This window comes from Carya illinoinensis, chromosome 5 (assembly GCF_018687715.1).
Source record: "Carya illinoinensis cultivar Pawnee chromosome 5, C.illinoinensisPawnee_v1, whole genome shotgun sequence".
Taxonomy (NCBI): Eukaryota; Viridiplantae; Streptophyta; class Magnoliopsida; order Fagales; family Juglandaceae; genus Carya; species Carya illinoinensis.
The window spans coordinates 16,093,239-16,105,849 of record NC_056756.1 but is presented as its reverse complement, the minus strand read 5'-3'; the positions used below and the strand labels follow the sequence as shown (position 1 = coordinate 16,105,849).

Sequence of the window (12,611 nt, the reverse complement as noted above, 5' to 3'; positions counted from 1 at the left end):
GTAATGCTAAAACTTCATGTAGAGTATTTGGATTTTCTTCAATATTATAAATATAATAGTCGGGACAAAATCTTTTTTAATTCTAGCTCTCTTACTTTTTAATTCAAAATTTTCTTCATTTTCTAGAGGAGTAGAAGAACTAGCTTCAGAAACATATTTTGTCTGAATTCTTGACCCCATTGTTTTTGGATTTAAAAGTAAATTTTTCTTCATGAAAAATTACATTGCCTAATTCAAAAATCATTTTATTTTCAATATAAAAAAATCTATAGGTTGTGCTATTTTTTGCATATCTAAGAAAGACACAAGTGATACTTCTAACACCTAATTTGGACATTTTAGGATTTGTTAGCCCTCTAAACAAACCCAAACTTTAAAATATCCCAACGTTGCTTATACCCTTTCCATAATTCAAAAGGTGTAGTTTTTTAATTTTTATAAGACACCCTATTTAAAACATGACAAACAATCAAAACTGTTTCACCCCAAAAACTTGAGAGAACACTAGAATCAATAAGCATGACATTTGTCAATTTAATCAACGTTTTATTTTTCCTTTTAGCCACACCATTAGAAGCTGGTGAGTATGGTGCAGTAGTTTCATAGATAATTTCCAATGATTGAACAAAATAATTAAATTCATTTGAATCATACTCTCGGCCTCTATCACATCTAAACCTTTTTATCTTTCTACCAAATTGATTTTCAACTTTATGGAGGAATTCTTTAAACTTTTCAAAAATATCACTTTTCTTTTTTAATAAATAAACATATGTGTATTTTGAAAAATCATCAATAAAAGTGATAAAATATCTATTTCATCCAGGACTTAAAATTCTTTCAAATTCACAAAGATTGGTGTGAATTAAACCTAATAATTTGGTATTTTCTTCAACCCTTCTATAGGCCGTTTTGTAATTTTTGCTTAACTACAAATTTCACATTTTTTAAAATCCTTTGTCACTTTGGGAATTAATCCTAAACAACTCACGATACTAATATATCTACTATTGATATGACATAAACGTGCATGCAAGAAATTTAAAGAAGAAAGCATATAAACAGAAATATTCAACACTTTATGTTGGTATTTTTTTTAATTAATATTTTAATCGTTGCTTTTCTTACCGTTGGTATGTGTTAAACAATATTTAATTAGCTTGCTTTACTTACCGTTGGTACGTGTTAATGGACTAATTACAATATTTAATTGGCCAACATTCTTTTAAGTATCATTGATGATGGCCAACGTCCCTTTTATCTTCTTTATTGCTTAGATGCCGTATGTACAAACGGTTACCTAGTTGGCTTTTTATATATTAAGAGGGCGTCCATCTAGTATACAGTGAGGCTTTTGAGAGTAGAGTTATCTTGATATACAATAAAATAAAATAGAGGGTTATACGTAAATATCTTTTAGAGTATTTTCAAATAAAAGAAAGGTGTTCTTTTGATGGAGTTTTGAGCTCAACCACTTGTGCAGAGTTGGTTCGGGCTATACGATGATCAGTTGGGCTGTTGTATCCTTGAGTAGTCAAGTCAAAAGAAGTTCTGTTGCACCGGTTAATTTGAGACTTTGATGTGATGCGTGTGCGAAAGTGCACTCTATATATCCTATTATGGACTAAACTGCTAAAATGTGAATAGAAATCATAGGAATTAATGTGTATTCTTAAATTGAATTTCTATTTACGTTGGGATACTCCTAAACAGTTTTTTTATGTCTAATTTCAGAGTTTATAAAAGAGCAAGCCAAGCCCAATCAAATTCAAAGGAGGACATTCATGGGGTTTGAGAGCAATTTGGAAGAAAAGAAAAAGAAAAAAAAATCACAAAATGAAACCACAAGAAGTCCAAGTCCGAAATTCATTAGGAGACAGTCTGGATATACTTTAATCTTTTGACTGTATCTTTTTACTCATATATCAGATTGATACGATTCTTGATGCATTAGAAAGCTATCTTAAAGGGGTATAACTTTGTCTCTAATAAAGATTTCCAAATTCGAACTCCTGAAGGCTGTACGTGGCTGCCACGATAAGTCCTAAAATTTAGGCGATTTGTTTATGCGGAAATCAAGAGGACATTAGGGTTTCTTTCTTACTCTATATAAGCATATCATTAGTACGAAATGAGGAGGAGGGGGAGGCACAAGAGGCAGATCTGAAGAGAGGAGAAAACCACTTCCATGGCCACCGTTCGCTTCAGTTTTCTCTGAAGATTTTTGTTGTCCATTATATTTATGGGTAACTAAATTCTCAAGTAGGGTTAGAGATGAACTTGCACATTAGATGGTATTTATAATTCATTTTTAATTCATGTATTTGATTTTTAATTGCTAAAATTCTTTTGTTTTATCATTCTCAATTCATCGTTGATGTTTTCTTCTCCGAATAATCATAGAATTTATTGTGTTTATGGATTCAGTCATGCTTTTTCTATTGAATGGATTAGTTCTTTGATTATGTTTGGATCAATTATTTATCTATATTGATTTAGTTTTTTGTTGCAATATCGCTTCTTGAGTATATTGTCGTCATTGGATTTTATCAATAGGGGTAGTAATTCATGTTTTTTAAAAGTGGTGAATGTTTTTTCAAAGGGTTGCATTTGATTTAAGTCTGGTTTATAAATCTATACCTTTCGATTAGGAATTGCGGGAATTGAGTTTTTAATTGAGTTATCCAATGAATTAAGAATAATTAAAATACCAGATTTGTGCAAGGGATTCCCGACGCTCTACTATTTGTCAAATTTGAGTACTTTTTCTGTTAATCACTTTGCTTCACTTGAATTTACATTTAAAATTAATCTTTGTTCTCTATTACTTATTTAATATTTTTTCTTTAGTTTCTTTGTTCCTCTTGCTATTCTTTTAATTTGTCTCCCTGTGGAATCGACACCCCAAAGCTGTGCTACAACTACCGCGTTATTCTTTGGGCAAAATCAAATTTTGGCGCCGTTGCCGGAGAGACGGTAGAAGAATTGTGAGATAGTTTTTTTTTTCAACAGTTTGTAAAGGCGGTAACTTCGTTCCCTATTTTAGCTTGCTGCATCTTTTTTTTTATTTTCTTTTTCTTTTTGTAGTTTTTTTAGTGTTGGGTTTTTCTCTACCTTGCATGCATAGGTATAGAGACGCCTTGGGTCGGTTTGCTTGTAGACCTGTGTTAGAGTCAGAGTTTAATTTTTCTTATCATTTGTTTGATAATTCTTCTAATTCTGAGAAAATCAGTGAACACGAAGATCAACCCACTAGGACCCTTCAGGATTACCTCCACCCTACACGCACAGCCACACTATCATGCATCATGTTTCCAGCTAATATTCGCCAATTGGATTTTAAAACAGGGATGATACAGTTACTCCCTACTTTTCATGGCTTGGAAAATGAAAATCCATATGTGCACATTAGGGAGTTTGAGGAAGTAGTTGCGACTTTTCATAGTCAAAATGCAACTGATGACATTGTGAGATTTAAGTTCTTTCCTTTCTCTTTGAAAGATAGAGCTAAGAGTTGGCTATACTCATTGAGACCACGATCTATTGGGTCATGGAATGAGATGACTCAGGTCTTCTTTAATAAATACTTTCCCCAACATAAGAACAATGTTTTAAAAAGGCAAATCTCCACCTCTGTACAAAAGGATAGTGAGACTTTGTATCAGTCTTGGGAGAGATTTAAGGAGCTATTGAGTATGTGTCCTCATCATGGATATGAGAATTGGCGCTTAGTGAGCTATTTTTATGAGGGACTTACACCTAGAGAGCGTCAGTTTGTGGAAATGATGTGTAATGGTGAGTTCTTACAGAAAGATCCTGATGAGGCCATAGAATACCTCAATGAGCTTGATGAAAAAGCTCACACTTGGACTGGACCTAGTGCTACTGAGAGCACAAATAGGTCACGACCTGCAGGAAACCTAAATGGTGGTGGAATTTACCATCTCAGGGAAGAAGATAACCTAAAGGCTAAGGTTGAGATGCTCACTAGGGAGCTAGAGGTGTTGAAGAATAAAGACTTAAAGCTAACACACGTGGCTAATCATGCAGAGTCTTTTGAACGATGTTTTGTGTGTGGTGGGGTAGATCACCTTGCCCAAGAGTGTCCTACATTTGCTGAGATGAGAGGGATGTATGAGGAACAATGTAATGCCTTAGGTATGTACATGAAGCCTGTTGCACCTTTCTTTGATACCTACAATCCTGGGTGGCGTAATCACTCCAATTTTAGCTGGAAGTCTAAAAACCAGCCGCCTGCACAACCCCCTAGATCATATCCTGCACCATATCGTGCACCTTCATCTTCTAGGAGTCTTTTAGAAGACACTTTGCATGCTTTTATTGAGGCACAGAGTAAAACTAATCAAAAGTTTGAATCTTTGATTATGCAGGTTGTTGAAGAAAACAAAGAGATAAAGAGTCATATATCCAAGATAATGAGCTCCTTGAGTGTGAATGAGCGTGGGAAGTTTCCTTCTCAAGCTCAATCCGCACCCCAAGGTCAGCATATGGCACAAAAAAATTTAAAAGAAGTCAATACCATTATGACAAGAAGTGGTAAGTCCTTACACATTCCAACAACTGATAAGCAAAAGGATGTTGAAGAGGAACAAAGCAATGATAGCACCGAGTTCCCCAAGGATGCCGAGGTAATCAAGAGTTCAGTTAAGGTACCATTTCCTCAAGCTTTAAAATCTGGTATGCGAACTTTGGATCCTAGTAATGAAATCTTGGAGAACCTCAGACAGGTAAAGATTAACCTTCCTCTTTTGCATGTTATTAAACAAGTTCCCACTTATGCAAAAGTTCTCTTAAAGATTTGTGTACAGTTAAGAGGAAGCACCATGTTAAGAAGACAACATTTCTGACAGAGCAAGTTAGTGCTCTAATTGAGCAGCGAATTCCTCCTAAGTACAAGGATCCTGGTTGTCCAACCATTGCATGTAATATTGGAAATCATGAGTTTGGGCAAGCCTTGCTAGATCTAGGAGCTAGTGTTAATTTGATGCCTTATTCCATTTATTTGCAGCTTGGTTCGGGTGAAATTAAGCCTACTTCTGTCGTGCTTCAGTTGGCTGATCGTTCAGTTAAGAAACTGAGAGGGATAGTTGAGGATGTTTTGATCCAAATTGACAAGTTTTATTATCCTGTTGATTTCTTAATTTTGGACATTCAATCAGTTGTTGAATCTAACTCTAAAGTTCCTCTCATATTAGGTAAACATTTCCTTGCTACGACTAACGCACTTATAAATTGCAGGAATGGGTTGATGAAGTTATCTTTTGGAAACATGACCATGGAGGTCAACATTTTCCATATTGAGAAGCAGCCAACAGATGACGAGTGCCACCAAACGTATATGATTGATGCACTCATAGACAAGGGAGTTCACACAACTCATGATTTTGATCCCCTTGAATATTCCCTTGTGAATTCTGAGTTTAATACATATGTTAGTGATTCATCTGATGTTATTGATATTTGTGTTATTTTTGATGAAACTCAAGATTATGGCACACAGGTTTGGCAACAGAAATTTGAGGAGTTGCCTAAAAAATGTGGAAAACAGATTCCTTTAAGTATGAAAGCACCAAGAGTTAAATTGAAATCTTTGCCTAAGTCTAAAGTCTATAAGGTTAAAATGAAAACGTTTCATGATAAAAATATTCTTAGGAAGAGGTTTAAACCTAATGACCGAATATGCTTATATGATTTTGGATCTCACAAGCACAAAGGAAAACTTCGATTTAGGTGCACTGACCCATTTATAGTGAAAAATATTTTTGTAAATGGGGCGGTAGAAATAGAAGATCCTAAGGATGGTCAGATCTTTAAAGTAAATGGTCAGCACCTTAAAATATTAATTGATAGGCAAGTTCCGGAAGTGGAAGACATTCCACTTGTGGATCCAGTCTATCAACCTTGACCACACCACCAAGGTATGTGTTTCTTCATTTATTTTGCTTTGCTTTGCTTTGTTTTTGTTTTTTCTTATTTTCTTTCTTTTTCTTTTTGTTTGCTGTTGTTTTCTTTGTTTTTGATTGCAGGATAGTTTCATTTCATCATTTCAGATTACCATCTTTGGTTTTTAGTGAGCTACCCACGTCACTCATCAGGTGTATTCTACCATTTTCAGTTACTCCCCATTCAATTTTGATTCTTAAATATTGAGGACAATGTTTCATTGAAGTTGGGGGGTGGTGGTACAAATTCAGTATTTAAAATGCTTGTTGGAACTCTGTGGCATATTTTCATGTGTCAATTTTTTTTTTAATTTGCATCACACGTGCATCATTTTCATATGTGTACTCATTCTCATTCATAGCCATCTTCGTGAATTCACCAAACCCACCATAATCATTTTTGCTGAAGCATTCACAGAACCCTTAATGCACTTATCCAAGTTTTGTGGTAAGATGGTGGTTTGACACATATAGCTAGAGAATTCTTTTGCTTAAGTATTCATGTGAGTTTGGAGAGGATTGAGAGTATACAAATACAGTAAATTGTGATAAGCGTTCATTGATCTATTGAATTGGGCACTTCTTTTGAGAATATCATTACATGGTTTGCGGTACAATGGTGGATATACTTGGGATATGACGAAGGTCAACTTAGGATTAACGTTTGAGCCTTTCAAGCTATCATTTCCATCATAGACCCCTAGTAGCCAACTTTGAGCCAATAAAACACTTGTAGCTTTTTCTTTTCATATGCCCATATCATCCATGTCTCTCCACATTGGAGTATAACCTATACACAGCTTTTCTTGCCCTTTTTACTTCCAAGTGTATACTAGGTGTGGAATTTGTATTTTCTTTCTTTAATTTTATCATTTTCAATTAAGAAGAAGAAGAAGACGACAGAAAAAAGAGAAGAGTACAAGTTGCAAAGTGTTCAATTGAGTGAGCTCAAAAAAAAAAAAGTTGGTATAGATGGAAAGAATACAAAAGTGGCATGTGTTTGTCCATCAAATTGTTGAAAAAAAAAAGGAAGAAGAAGGAAAAGCATTATTATTTGATGATCTGAAAAGTTGGAGAGTATATTAAGTGAGAAGTGTGGTCTATTGAGATATTTAATAAAATTCCATTTGTATGTACTTGGAAGTTTTTGAATCCCTTTCATCCTTTTTTTTTTATATAATCCCAAAACCAAGCCACATTACAACCTTTTTTGTTGACCATTCTGATCCTAAGTAAGCTGTTGGAAAGATTGATGGAAGTCTCATTTGTTAGTGTTCCTATCATAGGATCAATGTTTGCTTGTTGCTTGCACATAATTGCCTAATTTTCCATGAGAGTGTGTATACACCCATTGTCGACTCCATAGAGAGAGCCTTTACACGAAACACTATTATACCCGTGAGTTATAGAGTTGAACCTTTTGCTTAAGATGTTCTTGATGTTACATGTATCAAGGTTAGTGGTACGATGGTTATGGCTTGGAGAACACACACACACTCTGTGGATTGCTATAGGTGGATTGATTTTGATGGGTTATTGGATTCCTTAGATTGTTTTGATATGTGAATTTGGAAAGTGTGACTTGATGGCCTTTATGTGTAATTTTCTTTGGTCTCTTTCATTATTTTGACATGAAAATTGCTAGGGACTAGCAATGAGTAAGTTGGGGGGTGTGATGCGTGTACGAAAGTGCACTCTATATATCCTATTATTGGACTAAAATGCTAAAATGTGAATAGAAATCATAGGAATTAATGTGTATTCTTAAATTGAATTTCTATTTACGTTGGGATACTGCTAAGCAGTTTTTTTATGTCTAATTTCAGAGTTTATAAAAGAGCAAGTCAAGCCCAATCAAATTCAAAGGAGGACATTCATGGGGTTTGAGAGAAATTTGAAGAAAAGAAAAAGAAAAAAATCACAAAATGAAACCACAAGAAGTCCAAGTCCGAAATTCGCTAGCAGACAGTCTGGACATACTTTAATCTTTTGACTGTATCGTTTTACTCATATATCGGATTGATACGATTCTTGATGCACTGGAAAGCTATCTTAAAGGGGTATAACTTTGTCTCTAATAAGGATTTCCACATTCGAACTCCTGAAGGCTGTACGTGGCTGTCAATATAAGTCCTAAAATTTAGGCGATTTTTTTTATGCGGAAATCAAGAGGACATTAGGGTTTCTTTCTTATCCTATATAAGCATATCATTAGCACAAAATGGGGAGGAGGGGGAGGCACAAGAGGCAGATCTGAAGAGAGGAGAAAACCACTTCCATGGCCACCGTTCGCTTCGGTTTTCTCTGAAAATTTTTGTTGTCCATTATATTTATGGGTAACTAAATTCGCAAGTAGGGTTAGGGATGAACTTGCACATTAGATGGTATTTCTAATTTATTGTTAATTCATGTATTTGATTTTCAATTATTAAAACTCTTTTGTTTTATTATTCTCAATTCATCGTTGATGTTTTCTTCTCCGAATAATCATAGAATTTATTATGTTTATGGATTCAGTCATGCTTTTTCTATTGAATGGATTAGTTCTTTGATTATATTTGGATCAATTATTTATCTATATTGATTTAGTTTTTTTGCTGCAATATCGCTTCCTGAGTATATTGTCGTCATTAGATTTTATCAATAGGGGTAGTAATTCACGTTTTTTAAAAGTGGTGAATGTTTTTTCAAAGGGTTGCATTTGATTTAAGTCTGGTTTATAAATCTATACCTTCCGATTAGGAATTGCAAGAATTGAGTTTCTAATTGAGTTATTCAATGAATTAAGAATAATTAAAATACCAGATTTGTGCAAGGGATTCCCGACGCTCTACTGTTTGTCAAATTTGAGTACTTTTTCTGTTAATCACTTTGCTTCACTTGAATTTACATTTAAAATTAATCTTTGTTCTCTATTACTTATTTAATATTTTTTCTTTAGTTTCTTTGTTCCTCTTGCTATTCTTTTAATTTGTCTCCCTGTGGAATCGACACCCCAAAGCTGTGCTACAATTACCGCGTTATTCTTTGGGCGTAATCAACACCGCAGAGGGCTTGAATCTCCTTAAAGAGAGCGCAACCCAAACTGGTTTTAGTTGAATATTAATTTCCTTGTAATTTTTATCATACTATTGTGTATTTCTCTAACAATTTTAAGAAGATTCAGATGGAATCTACAATTGAAAAATGCACGAAAAGCGGTGGATATCTCAATAAACCCTTTCAATTTGTTGATGGGAGGTGGGTAGATTCCGGTGCTAATAGGCATATCTGCTATGATAAAGGTTTGTTAAAAAATTATACTCCTTTTGAGGTAAAGAGAAAATTACACTTGGTGATTCTAGTAAAACCAAGGCTGTTGGTAGTGGTGAGATTGAATTGAAATTCATCTCTGGGTGTATATTGAAGTTGAAAGATGTGCTTTATACATCATATATGAGAAAGAATTTGCTGTCGAGTTTTTTATTCAAAAAAGTGGGTTTTAAACAAATTATCAAATCCGATAAATTTGTTATAACAAAAAATGGAGTTTTTGTGGACAATGCTATGTTTGTGATGATATGTTTAAATTAAATGTTGAGCATAAAGCATCGAATATTTCTGTTTATATGCTTTCTTCTTTAAATTTTTGGCATGCACGTTTATGTCATATCAATAGTAGATATGTTGCTGTCATGAATAGTTTAGGATTAATTCCCAAGTTGACAAAAGATTGTCAAAAATGTGAAATTTGTAGTCAAGCAAAAATTACAAAACAGCCTCATAGAAGTGTTGAAAAAATACCAAATTGTTAGATTTAATTCACACTGATCTTTGTGAATTTGAAGGAATTTTAACTCATGGAGGAAATAGATATTTTATCTTTTTTATTGATGATTTTTCCAAATATACATATGTTTATTTATTAAAAAATAAAAGTGATGCTTTTGAAAAGTTTAAAGAATTCCTCCATGAAGTTGAAAATCAATTTGGTAGAAAGATCAAAAAAATTTAGAAGTGATAGAAGTCGAGAATATGTTTCAAATGAGTTTAATTTTTTTGTTCAGTCATTGGGAATTATTCATGAAACTACTGCACCATACTCACCTGCTTCTAACGGTGTGGCTGAGAGAAAAAATAGAACTTTGATTGAGTTGACAAATGATATGCTTATTGATTTAGCTGCTATGACACCCCCAAATTCCGTTTGGGGTCGGACGAACATTTGGAGTATCGAGATATGTAATACAAGGTTACCTGCTCCCGTTCATGATATATAAGATGCAATATTCCTAACATGAATATAACATTATGCAATATTTGCAGCGAATACATTTTTTTCTTTAGCAATACTATACACCAAAGTGAAAATATCCCAAATGCTTAAAACATACTTCATACATAAAGACCCATTGAATAACTAAGATCACAACACTAGTCCAAAATAGCTATGATCCAAAAAAGTACTGGAGATGCAACTCCACAGTACAAATAGTAATTTAAGTTAACTACTACATTAACATTGACGTCGCACCATCGCTCAGTCAACTGTGTTTAGTTGGTCAGCTCTCGATTCTCCTTCAAGTCTTGTAACAAGATCTGCCATTCAGGGGGAATGGTAGTTGGGACTGCCACAATGAGATTTGATTACAAATCTCAGTAAGTTAACAAAAAACCTCCACACTAGCTAATGATGCATGCATGATAGTAAAAGCATGAATGCATGATCAAATTCATAAGTAATTAAAGTATAGCTTGACGTACAATATAGCATAATTGACATAACTTAAATTGAAACGTGAACTGAACTTGACTTGACATGAACTTGATTTGAAACTTGACTTAACATGAACTTGCTCTGAAACTTGACTTAACATGAACGTGATCTGAAACTTATTCTTTAACTGCTTAAATACATACTCCACAGTTGTTGTGGCCCCATTTATTCTACGTGCCACAATTGCTGTGTCTCATGTAGTGTATGTGTCACAATTGCTATGACCCCATACTTCGTGTGCCTGAAACTTATTCTTTAACTGTTTAAATATATACTCCATAGTTATTTTGATCCCATGTATTCTACGTGTCACAATTTCTGTATCTCACGTAGTGCATGCGTCACAATTGATGTGACTTCATACATAAGTAATCAAAGCATAACTGAACTTGAATTGAATTCTGACAATCAAATTGATTTCGTCAAAAGTACCTTGGCTAAATTACAAAAGGAGATACTCAGACAATCATAATGATTTCATCACGAGTATCCTATACATAACAAACTTGAACGTAACTCGAAAGACATGACGTACTTGAGATAGAAACATTTCATAACATGTCATAATATGTAATAGACAACATATTTAATATGACATACTTGCAATAGTGAATATTACATGACTTGAAATACATGTAATAGATGGCATATTTAACATGGTATACTTGCAATGTATAGTAATAAGTGACAGAATATCTTGTGTAACTGATGAAAACTCATGACAGAATAAATTCTGTGTAATAGACAAATATGTGATAACTTGCCATGGCATGTCATATATGATAACACACATATATACACTGTAGTTCCTTTACTTAGCACACATACATAGTAAACTGCTAGTAAGTTAAAAGTTAACTTATCTTGATCTCCGCGTTTCTTATGAAAGCTCAAGTGTGATCACGAGAAACTGTAATTAGTGATTTTAAAAGTTAGAATTAAATCACTAATAATTTGAAATATGAAAAAATACTAACTTAAGAGTAAAATTTTCATTTTACTCTTTACATATGAGAAAATGACCATTTTACCCCTAACTTAAGGGTTTTGCATGCTAACTCTAAAAGTCACCGAAATTTACATGCCTCATGTAAATTTTATCCTAAACTCAAATATAAATTTAGAAAAATTTAAAACTAATCACAACTATTAAAACTCCATAGGGCCTAAATTCCATATGCTATTTCCATTAATTTTTATTTCTAATTTGTTTTGATCAACCTTTTGATCTATAACTTATAAAGATGTGATCTTCAAAATAAACCATCACATGATTTAAAAAGATGTCCTAAAATATATATAAGCTTTCAATTCAAGATCACATGGTTAAACATTAACCAAAACATAGTTTGAGCCAAGAACATCCACACTTTGGCCTATCCGAACATGTCTTTGCGTAATATTTTATATATTTGAAACTAACATCAAATATCTTCAAAATAATATTCTATCATGTATATAAGAGGCTTAAGATGCTCCAATAAAATTATCAAAGCCATTGGAATAGGTTTAAACGACCAAAGATTTAAACTTTTTCAAAACAGAAACTGTTTTTCCTCTTCCAGTTTCTAAGTTTCTAGATCTAAAAAAATATTTTATCAAAACCTTTAATCATGCAACAAATCCTCAATAAATAATCATATACACAGGTTAACAATACTCCAAAAACTTTCGGACCAAGATTTATCCATTAGCTTGGACAAAAACTTCAAAATACAACATATTCTCCAGTTTATCTCCAGAATGACCTTTCTAGAGTTTAAAAAATATGATTGACCAAATGATCTTCAAATGAAAAAATAAGCTATCCACGTAAATTAGACTAAAAAAGGAACAACTTGTATGAAGGAGAATTTATGATAAAACACTTAAAAAAGTTTCAAAATGGATGT

The 12,611-nt window shown here is 33.3% G+C and overlaps 1 non-coding gene across 1 annotated transcript; it reads right to left on the bottom strand.

Annotated features, from left to right (window-relative positions):
* Window positions 1-3,607: 3,607 nt before the first annotated feature.
* On the bottom strand, window positions 3,608-3,715 carry LOC122312092. Its single transcript, XR_006243006.1, has one exon. It is a non-coding gene; the product is annotated as a small nucleolar RNA R71 (small nucleolar RNA).
* Between the last annotated feature and the right edge of the window lie 8,896 nt (window positions 3,716-12,611).